The 9,761-nt window shown below is 54.4% G+C and overlaps 2 long non-coding RNA genes across 3 annotated transcripts; one reads left to right on the top strand and one right to left on the bottom strand.

Annotated features, from left to right (window-relative positions):
- The first annotated feature begins 2,840 nt into the window (after positions 1-2,840).
- Positions 2,841-9,387, top strand: LOC133260275 (uncharacterized). 2 transcript variants are annotated; one of them, XR_009740714.1, is made up of 4 exons: positions 2,841-3,458; positions 3,811-3,893; positions 5,657-5,740; positions 6,224-9,387. It is a non-coding gene; the product is annotated as an uncharacterized LOC133260275 (long non-coding RNA). The 2 variants fall into 2 exon arrangements; XR_009740713.1 differs by lacking the exon at positions 5,657-5,740 and having other exon boundaries at positions 3,024-3,458.
- On the bottom strand, positions 5,639-8,364 carry LOC133260277 (uncharacterized). Its single transcript, XR_009740715.1, has 4 exons — positions 8,278-8,364; positions 7,389-7,531; positions 6,018-6,649; positions 5,639-5,728 (listed from the first exon to the last, which is right to left on the bottom strand). It is a non-coding gene; the product is annotated as an uncharacterized LOC133260277 (long non-coding RNA).
- Positions 9,388-9,761: the final 374 nt, after the last annotated feature.

The raw sequence follows: 9,761 nt of genomic DNA, 5'->3' as shown, positions 1-9,761 counted from the left end.
ACTGCACACCCTCATGCATGGTGAGAAGGTGAGGATCCAGCTGCTCCAAGGAAGCCTGGCCAGATCCCCCACCCACCCTGTCCTGCATCCCTGCCCCTGTGGCTGTCTGTGCACACGATCGATCCTTTACTTCCCTGGACACTGTGCAGCCATGTGCGCTGGGAGCTGGTCTCCTTCCTGCAGCTCCTTTTCTTCCATTTATTTCACCACAGTAAATGCTCCACATTTTCAGGATGTCATGAATATCAGAATTCCCTCTCCCCATACGTGGAAAGGGATTGGCCAGGTGACTCAGATGGTAGAGAATCTACCGACAATGCAGGAGACCTGGGTTCGATCCCTGAGTTGGAAAGATCCCATGGAGAAGGAAATGGCAATCCTCTCCAGTGTTCTTGCCAGAGAATCCCATGGACAGAGGAGCCTGGCGGGCTACATTCTATGGGGTCACAAAGAGGTGGACATGACTGAGTGACTAACACTTCCACGGCACAGACAGGCTGTCTGAGGAGCACTGGCACTGCCTGGTCAGGAGATGGGTCCTCAGCCCACGTCCATGCTGGAAGGAAGGGAGTCCCTCTCCTACGTGTCCATGAGAGACATCTCAGTGAAGACGTCTCATCGCCTCTGGTTGGGCCATGTGACTTGCCCACCGTGCCAGGGCTGGGGCCACTAGCAGTCCTTCCTGGGTCCTTGTAATGAGGGAAGGGGTCGCATGACCAGCAGCCCCACTGGACCAGATGGAGAAAGAACATGTGCCCCCGCAGCACAGATGGACACGGACTCAAGTTCTGGCCGATGGTTTGTGATAATAGGGTGATGGACTTCACACCTGGGCCTCACTTTCTCCCCTTCCAAAGTAAGAATAGTAGTGACCACGTTGGGGGCCATCATGAGGGCCAGGTGACCAGCACGTGTGATGTGCTCAGAGCAGCACCTGGCCTGCAGCGGGGACTGCCACTCGCAGTCACCCCTCTCTGGGTCCTGAGGCACCTTCGCCGACGCCTGGGCTGCACAAGGCTGCCCATCTTGGGGCCTCTTACAAAGGGCAGGTGCGAGTACCCCTGATCCTTGTTTGTAACGTCAGACTCTAGTGCCTGCGGTCAGGGCCACTGTTATACAGCCCGCCACACCGGCAGCTCCTGGAGCAGAATGCTCGGAAGAGGCCGGCAGAGGGGCCCATGAATGTTTCATCACGAGATTCCCGAGGACCGCAGCTCCACAGGCAGCTTTGCACTGGATCCTTCATCTTGGTGACATACGTCCTCACTCTCCCCTCTTGTCAACAGCGGATGTCCTAAGGAGGCCTTCACAGTTCAGCATCCACGGTTGCAGAAAGAGAAAACAAAGCAGCTGACTTGTCCCGCATGTCCCCTCGCAGAATCCTTTCTCAGCCATTAGCCCAGATGAGCTTCCCATGAGACAGACACTCAGGGGCCATGGCGGCTGTGGTCTACAGGTGGGGAGCCGGGGTCTGGCCCCCATTGTGCCTGTTGGGTCAGGCACCTGCCTTCACCTCGCTCCCAATCCTTTCTCTAACACGGAAAGAGGAAGCCTTAAAGACACCCTGTGGCTGATTAAACGTAGAATTGGAGCAGAGTCTGAGTGTCTTTCAGAGAAGGCAATGGCACCCCACTCCAGTACTTTTGCCTGGAAAATCCTATGGATGGAGAAGCCTGGTAGGCTGCAGTCCATGGGGTCGCTAAGAGTCAGATACGACTGAGAGACTTGACTTTCACTTTTCCCTTTCATGCATTGGAGAAGGAAATGGCAACCCACTCCAGTGTTCTTGCCTGGAGAGTCCCAGGGACGGGGGAGCCTGGTGGGCTGCCCTCTATGGGGTCGCACAGAGTCGGACACGACTGAAGTGACTTAGCAGCAGTAGCAGCTGAGTGTCTTTAAGCTGTTTTTAGTTTCTTGGGGAATTGACCAAATCACATCTTTGTCCATTTTTATTTCGGGGTTTATTTAATAAATACTTGGAGCTCATTTCTGAGGGAATAAAGTGGGGGAGGGGAGGCCAAGAAAAGCAATGCTGAATTATAACTGTCCTGAAGTTCACACTCTCAGGGGAAAGCAGACAATGCTCACTCATGCTTGTGCACACGCTCATACACATACACGGGCCCATGGGACATGTGTGCACACACATGTGCATACAGGCATAAGTGCACCCACAAATAAATACCTGAGTATTTGGAGAGGATAAGTGGCTCCTTGAGGTCCAGAAACCTCATGTCTGATGGCACCCCTGCCCTCTCCTACTTGAAGCTGGTGCTGGGGCTGGAAATGTATGGGGACCAGGCACCCCACACTCTGAGGGCAGGGATGCCATCTGACATGTGGCTCCTGGAAGGCCTTTTTGGGCTGTGTCGTGGAAGATTTAAAGTGCTCACACCCTTTGACCCAGCGATTCCCTCCCAGGGGTGGATTATGACAAAAGCACTGGGTGTGAGCCTGTGGGTGTGAGTGCGATGATGCTCTTGCAGTGGGCTTTGTGGATGAAATCACTGGGTGTGAGCCTGTGGGTGTGAGTGTGATGATGCTCTTGCAGTGGGCTTTGTGAATGACCAGCCAGTGTTCAGGGCGGGACTGGAGATGAACCAAAGGGGCAGCGGCAGAGGGAGGTGAGAGAGACAATGGCCCGTCCGTGGCGTGGGCTCCCGGGCGGCTCGGAGATGATGTGGACTTGAGTTTATTGATGTGGAAAGCTGTCCATGGCGGGAGGTACTGCACGTGATCACAGAGCACAGGCAGTGTGTCCCAAATGGGGCCACTTCTCACAATCCTCTCTCTCTCTCCCCATCACTCCTGCTCTCCAGCTCTAAGAATAATGTAGAACATGAAGCTTAAAAACCTATTTACCAACATTTTAATGGCTCCAAAAGATGAGATTGCCAGTAATTTTCTTTCACTTCATCATTCCTTTAGGTATTGTCTTAGCTTTTTAAAAAAAATTTTATGATTTTTGCAGTCAATGCTTATTACTTTAATAACAGTAAAAATGTGATTTTTATGTTTTTCAGTGATTCTTCTGTGCCCCATGATGAAGGCAGGGGCCTGTCTGCAGAATGTCCCCTTGACTCACCATAAAGGAGGGAAAGATCCATTTATGACACTTCTCAAGCACCTCTTAGGCAAGGCGCTGAGTTGAAGGCATTCACATGGATACTCTCATGGAACCCAAGCAGCCGCTCTGTGATGTCATGGTCATCACTCACATTTCACAGTAAAGATGTGGGTCAGAGGGGGTAAGCGGTCTGCCAAGGTCACACAGCTGGGGCTCTAGCCACATGGGGAGGAGGTGCATGGAGAAGGGGTGTTGCCTTTCCTGGGGCTTGAAATGGTCTAGCCCATGAGTGACATGTCACCACTAAGGGAGAGCTTCTCGATTGGCTGAATGGACGTGGCCAAAGGATGAGTCCTGGCTGGCTGTGAGCAGTGTTGGCAGGAAGAAGCGGGTGAGTGCCAGGCCTGGGCCGGGGGGGATGGAGGTGGAGACCTGGCCCCAGCAGAGTGGGGTGCTGGAGTGAACTGTGCCCTGAAGATGAGTCACCCACGTTCTTGGGGGCAGTTTCTACAGCAGGGAGGTGTGTCAACAGCCCTGCAGACCCTATGCCTGGGCTTCAGAAAGGAGCAAGGGGGACCCTCAGGGAGAGGTGTGAGAAGGGCTGGGGGTGTCCCACTCGTGTGGTATTTGTGGCACTGAGCCTGGGGCTGTGGTCAGGGTGACCAGTGGAAGGTGAACACAGATCTTCACGGGTGCTCTGCCAAGTAATTAGCGTGTATTGACCGTTTAACATCTCCACGAAGCAGGCAATGCTGCTGGAACTGATTCACAGATGGGGAGACTCGAGATCCAGAGACTGGCCTGAAGCCTCACAGCCCATAGGAAGGTGAATGTTTGTGTCCCCCAGTCAAGCAGCCCTCATCCCCAGTGTGATGGTGTTTGGAGGCAGGCATTTCCTTTGGGAAACATTTAAGGTTAGATGGGGTCACGAGGGTGGGGCCCCAGTATGGAATTAGTGTCCTTATGAAAAGAGGAAGAGACACATGATCTGAGACTACGGCAAGAAGTCTGAAAGCCAGTGAGCGAGTCCTCACCAGACCTGACCCTGCTGGCATCTCCCTCTCAGCCCCCAAGCTTCACAACCGTGTGGAGTAAGTCCTTGACGCCTGAGGCCTCAGTGTACAGTATTTTGTTACAGCGGCCCAGACTGGTTGAGCCATGGGCTGAGCTGGGTTTGCACCCCGCATGCTGGGTCTTAGCCCTGCCTTGCCTGGCCACAGTGCCATGACCTCCCTGATAGTGAATTTAGACCAGACACTGCTGCCCCAGGCCAGTGGGATGAGGAAGTGAGCTGAACACTCTTGGGCTCATGTCTTAACCTCTCTGAGCTGCAGGTACTTCAGCCATGAATGAGGAATATAGTTGCATCCCCTTTTCTGATTCCTCCGAGTGTGAAATGAGGAATGAAATGGTAGGACATGGCATGCGTCTTGAAGGACTGCTGCAACAAATCACCATAGACAGGTGGCTTAAAGCAACAGGAGTGGATTCTCTTACAGTCCTGGAGGCTAAAAGTCCAAAAGTTGTGGGCAGGGCCGCACTGCCCCTAAGGCCTCTGGGGAAGGGTCCTTCCTGAATCCTCTGGCTTCTGGGGCCCTGCAATGTTGGCAGCTCCATCGCTGTCTGACTCCATCATCACGTGGCCTCTCCTCTGTGTCTCTGTCTGTCCCCAAATCTTGCTCTTCTTTCTCTTAGAACGATGCCAGTTCTTTTCTGATTTGTTTTTGTTGATACAACTCACTGTGATTTTAAAAATAAACTTTACATTGTGGGATAGTTTTAGATTTATAGAAAAAATTCAGAGATGGTACAGAGAGTTCCCATATACCCACACCCGTTTCCTGCTATTAATAACATCTTACATGACTGTGGTGCATTTGCTACAGCTAACAAATCAGTATTGATAGATTGTTATTAAATGAACTCTGTCTTTGTTCAAATCTCAGTTTCCTGCTCCACGCTGAGGCCCCTCTTGGCCGTGGCACGTTCTCAGACTTTCTTTGTTTTGGATGACCTTGACAGTTTCGAGGGAGTCAGATATTTTGTAGAATTTCTCTGATGTTTTTCTCATGATTAGACAGGGGTGATGTGTTTTGAGAAGGAAGAACACAAACAATGCCATTCTCACTACATTATATCGCGAGCACAGGCTGTCAACACTGTTTTTGACTGTGGGTGTTGACCTTGGTCACAGGCGAAGGCAGTGTTTGTCAGGCTCTCCAGTGAAGGTCACTGCCACCCCCTCTCTGTCCTGTTTGCCTTGGAAGGGAGCCACTGTGCAGGGCCCGTGTCTGGAGAGAGGGAGGGGAGGTCCTGCTCCCTCCATGAGGGCAGAGTATCTGCAAACATTATTTAGGATTTTTTGGCGTGGGAGATTTGTCCAGATTTATTTATTTATTTATCCAATCATGTATTTATGTCAGTATGAGCTCAAGGGTAACTAGTTCATTCTTTGGAGTATAATCCCTGGCCACAATATTTCTGTTGCTGGAGTTGTTCCAGCCGCAGCCACCAGGAGCTCTTCCTGTCGACCTTGACATGCTCCCTGGTGATGCTCTTGGTTGAATAGATCCTCTCTTTCTGACCCAGCAGGTGCCCCGGGATCATCGCGTGTGTGCCCTGCTCCATCCCAGAGTCAGCTGTTCCTCCAAGGAGTCCCGCCTGGAGAATGGGGTTAGAAGCCAACATCTGGTGCTGGGGGTGCCTGCTGCTGCCGGGTGTCACTGCTCCAGGCTCTCAGCCAACAGAGCAAGGACACGTGTGTGTGTCACCAACCCGGTGCACACGCATGTGTGGACGTTTCTGTGTGTGCCCACCTGTATCTCTATTCAGCTAGACGGGTGCTTATCCTGGTGTCTCCAGTGCCAATCCATCCCCACGGGGAACACCCCAGCCCCCTCCCCTTCTCCAACAGGGAGAACCCTGCTCCCACTGCCCGCCACCTACTCACGTGATTGTCCAGCCGCGTCTGCACGTGCAGTGGGACCGGAGCTCCAGGCCGGCGCCCCATGGGGACAGTTTATTCCCTGGAGCACAGAGCTCCGCCCCTCTGCCTTTAGTCCCACACACGCCCCGTGTCCCCATGTTACTTCAGGCAGTTCCTTTCTCCTCTCACTCTTTGCTGTGGGTTTCTGATCATAGATATTTTCTTTTCAGATGTCAGAAATACAGGAAAGCACAGGAAAAGATTGGAAAGACCCCAGCATCTCCCTCCAGGAGAGCCTCTGTGCATGTCGGTGTTCATCCATCCATCCTTTTCTACCCTAAATTGTACCCCGAATCAATCTTCTCTAGCTTGCTTAATAATATCATTCATTCACAGAGAACCTGCTTTCCCAAGTTTGTGAACAGGGGTGTGCTTACCACACAGCCAATGCTATGTCAGGCTCTAGAAGTTCCACGGACATCACGAGGAAAGGCGACTCTTCCCTTGAGAGGCCCCCGGCCTCGGGGGTGTGGAGATGGATGTGCTTCAAACAGTCACAGGATCAGATGGAAGACTGCACCTGGGACGTGTCATGGGAAGAACTGGCACGTGGTGCTGAGTGCTCCGGCCTGGTCCACAGGGTCGGGGGTGCTGCCCTGGGGAGGGTCCTCAGTGACGCTCTGAAGCATGACCGTGACTGGCAGAGAGGAGGGGCGAGGATGCCACCTGGCAGAGGCCGTGGTCCCGGGGCATCAGGACACATCTGTGGGCGGCCAGCATGGCCTAGCGGGGGCTGCAGGGGAATCTGTGGAGACTGGCTGTGGCCACAGGCCTGGAGAGTGTGGGCAGCCCACGAAGCACACGGGAGCCCTGGCGGGGATTTGCACTGGCGGGAGTCACGATCTGATGGACTCCTGGCTGTCCTGTAAGAAGTGCTGGGGAGGCCAGGGGGACGAGGCCCAGGGGAATGAGATGAGGCTGCAGCACCAGCAGAGAGAACTGGCCATTTTGGGTGATGTCTTAGCGGTGGTGTCCCCCGTAGGCCCTCATGCCACCCAGACCCGATCAGAGAGTCCTCCCCAAGCTCTTCTCTGCCCCCAGGCCTTTGCATGCGCTGGCCTCTGCCCCTGGTCCCTGCACACACTGCTGCCTTCCCTTGGTCACAGCTCAAGCGCTGGAGTTCCCCTCTCAAGCCAGCCTCCTGCTCTCCTGACCTCAGCACCAGACGCAGTCCCAGAAGTGTCCTCCTGCCCGCGTCCCCTGCCACCGCCCCACCACGGGACCCTGCATGGTGACTGGGGACGCGGCAACCTTGACGCTGGCAGGAGCGGTCCAGGCTGCTGGCTGCACAGGACGACCCACGTGCTGAGACAAAAGGCGCACGTGTTCACTCACGGGGGTGGAGACTTGGTTGATTCCAGGTTCAGATGAGCCAGGGATCCCGCACAATATGCGTGAGGCTCTAGATGGTGGGGGTCGGAGATGGCCCCTCAGCAGTGCCTCCCGTTGTCAGGTCCGGGGGCTGTGGCTCCTGGCACCTGTTCCCACCACTGGAGTGACTTATGGCCCAGTCTGGGGCTGGCCAGCGTGATCAGGGACGAGAGTGCTCTAATTACCAAACGTCCCGCATGATTAACTAGGAAATTAATAAGCCGAGCATTCCCTCTCCACCTGGTGAGCATCTCGGAAGCCCATAAACATGCCGGCATCCGAATGCCGCTGCGAGGTGTCCCCCCGCCCTGCCTGCATCCGTCAGCACCTGGCGATTTATGGTCCTTTCCAGAATGTCTCCATGCCAGGGCCTCGTTCCAGAAACCGGAACCGGGTCTCAGCGCCCACTTACTGCCCACCTGCTCGCTGGAGACCATCAGGCTCAGCCCCCAACCCCCTGCTCTGAGTCTGTCACCTCCTCTGCCCCTGCCTTGCCATTTGCACAATGGCGGTGGCACTGCCCAGTGTGACCCTGTCCTCAAGGTCAGACTGGATGATGCCCTGACGGGTGCTGCTGCTTCCTCCCTCTGCCCTGCCTGCTGGAGGAGTCCCTGACCTGGTGAACTGAGTCTGAGGTCTGTCCCTTGTCCTGTGTGTGGGGGGGTGGATCAGGAGGCTTCTGCCACATTTCTTGGTCCTGCGTGTCCCCCGTGGGGGGCTCCAGGCATCAGTGGCTCTTTACCCGCCCCCCTCCTTTCCTGCTCCCCTCCCAGGAGTGAGCCGGCAGTATGGCACTGGCTTTGTCCCGGGCTCAGCCGCCTCACATTTGGGGTGGGGGACCCTCTGGACTGACCTGAATCTCTCTTTCAGTCAAGCTGTCGCTCCAGCCTGAGCGGGTCTTTCTTGCTCCTGTTGAAGAACAGTTTCTCTTCCCTTTGGCCGTGATTCCCACGTGGGCTTCTCCGGGAGGAACGGAACTGAGCAGTGTGAGTGCAGGTTTCAGGCGGCCGAGCCGTGAGCCACGGCGCTCTGAGCAGAAACTCCGCAGGGCTGGGTCGGGGCCGTGGAGGATCAGCCACTGGTCTTGGGCTTGCAGGAGGGGGCAACAGACGGGGTGGCCTGGGGCCTGCTCAAGCTCCGGGTTCCCTGTGCCCCAAGACGGTGGTGGCTGTGATGCCACACCCCCGGCCCAGGGCACGCCCGGCACAGCTGCCTCCTCCTCCCTCACTCCTCAGGCCCACAGAGGGCAGGACAGTGGTGGGGGCATCACAGGTTGGCAGAGCTCCAGACCCCACCACCTGGGCCATGGTCGCATCCTCCTCTCCTTCCCTGGGTGGCCATGGAGCCTGCGGCACCCTGGGGCCTCGGTTTGTCATCTGCAGTGTGGGCGGTGCTGCCTCCTCTCCCAGGAGGGTTGTGAGCCTTAAAGGGAGGTCCTGAAGGGAGCCCTGGGGGAGCAGCCCTGGGGAAGGGGATGGGAGTCCTTGGGGGAGGGGAGTGCCTTGGGTGGCCAGGAGCCGGCCCAGAGGCAGGAGCGCAGGACGGAGTTGCTGGAAGATGTTGTTCACCAAACGTGTCGCACTAGCAGCAATTTGTCCCACTTTTGAGGTCATTTTTCTCTTGGACTCACTTTTGAGCATTTCAAGCTCATTTGTCCTCTGGAAGTAAATTTCCAGCCATGGGCTCATTTCAGCCATTGGTCAGGCGGATGTGGGCCGGGAGGGCACAGCGTTGGCAGAGGCCAGGCTCCGGGGGGCTGGCAAGGCAGCGGACCCTGGGAGGGTGCTGCGGGGCCTTGGGAGCCGAGAGGAGACCCCTCCTCTGTGAAGGTTGATGGCAGCAGGCTCAGCCCCATCTAGACCCGCTCAGGAGATGAATTCCCTTTGGATTAGCGTTAAGTATATTAAAAAAAAAAAATCAGGGCCCAGAAAAGTGAGAATTAAGTAGAATTTAATATTCATCACGCCTCGGGAGAGGGAAGATTTCCTAAGTTTAGAACTAATACAAGGAATCAGGAGAGAAAATATGGACAGATTTGACTGCATAAAAATGAAAATCTTCTGCATGTCAAAATTAAACCACCAAATAAAAAGGCAAAAAAATATGGCCTGGGAAATATATTTGCAGCAAATATGACAGACAGAGGCTTAATTTCTTTATTAAATAAAGAGCTTATAAGAATATCTGCAAAAACATAGAAATGCATATGATGTAAAGTTCAGACTTTTTTTTTAAAAGAGAAGGAGGTGTTTAAACGATAGGGAAAAACAAACAAAAATCTTACACATGGAGGAAAACCTGTGTGCAAGCACCATGATGTTGAGAGTGAATTTTATG

The sequence above is a fragment of the Bos javanicus genome, chromosome 14, assembly GCF_032452875.1.
Source record: "Bos javanicus breed banteng chromosome 14, ARS-OSU_banteng_1.0, whole genome shotgun sequence".
NCBI lineage: Eukaryota > Metazoa > Chordata > Mammalia > Artiodactyla > Bovidae > Bos > Bos javanicus.
Note: the sequence above shows the minus strand (reverse complement) of the source record. Positions and strands in the feature narration are given on the sequence as shown.